The sequence below is a fragment of the Myotis davidii genome, unplaced genomic scaffold, assembly GCF_000327345.1.
Source record: "Myotis davidii unplaced genomic scaffold, ASM32734v1 scaffold290, whole genome shotgun sequence".
Lineage (NCBI taxonomy): Eukaryota > Metazoa > Chordata > Mammalia > Chiroptera > Vespertilionidae > Myotis > Myotis davidii.
This window is the reverse complement of record NW_006285049.1, coordinates 5,211,758-5,212,319: the sequence shown is the minus strand read 5'-3', so window position 1 is coordinate 5,212,319 and position 562 is coordinate 5,211,758. Positions and strand designations below refer to the sequence as shown.

The 562-nt window shown below is 66.2% G+C and overlaps 1 pseudogene; it reads right to left on the bottom strand.

Moving 5' to 3' along the window:
• Positions 1-551, bottom strand: part of LOC102770627 — a 1,396-nt pseudogene extending 845 nt beyond the window's left edge.
• Positions 552-562: the final 11 nt, after the last annotated feature.

Sequence of the window (562 nt, the reverse complement as noted above, 5' to 3'; positions counted from 1 at the left end):
TTTCAGGTGAAGACAGGAAAATCAGAAGCTCTATCTCTGACAGAGCCTACTCCTTCAGGGTCCAGATGCTGGAGGCGGGCTGGCCACACCCCTTCCCTCCGCGGTCAGGGGCAGACGGCCACTGTCCCAGGGCGGGGACCCTACCTGTCGAAGCAGCGGCCGTGCAGCAGGGACTTGGCGTAGTTGTCCAGGGACGCGTCGGGGTCCTCCTTCCGGTAGCCCTGCTCGGTCTCATCCAGCGTCACGAAGAAGGCCGCCTTCTCCACGGCGGCGTCCAGCGCCTGCTTGTTCTTCCCACGCGCAAAGTAGGCCTGGCGGCAGCGGGCCCAGGGCACCCTGTCTCCCGCTGTAAGGGCCGCCAGCTTGGCCTCCCCGGCCTGAGGCTCCGACGGGTCGTCCAGGATCCACTGTATCTGCTGCTCGAGCTCGCGGGGCCGCAGCAGCCGGCCGTCATGGTACAGCCAGACCTTGAAGTAGCGGCCCTTGTGGAACACGACGATGTGCCGGCTGTCCCTGACGTGCTGGATGGTGTCTGCGGGGGTGCGGGCAAGGCAAAACCCCC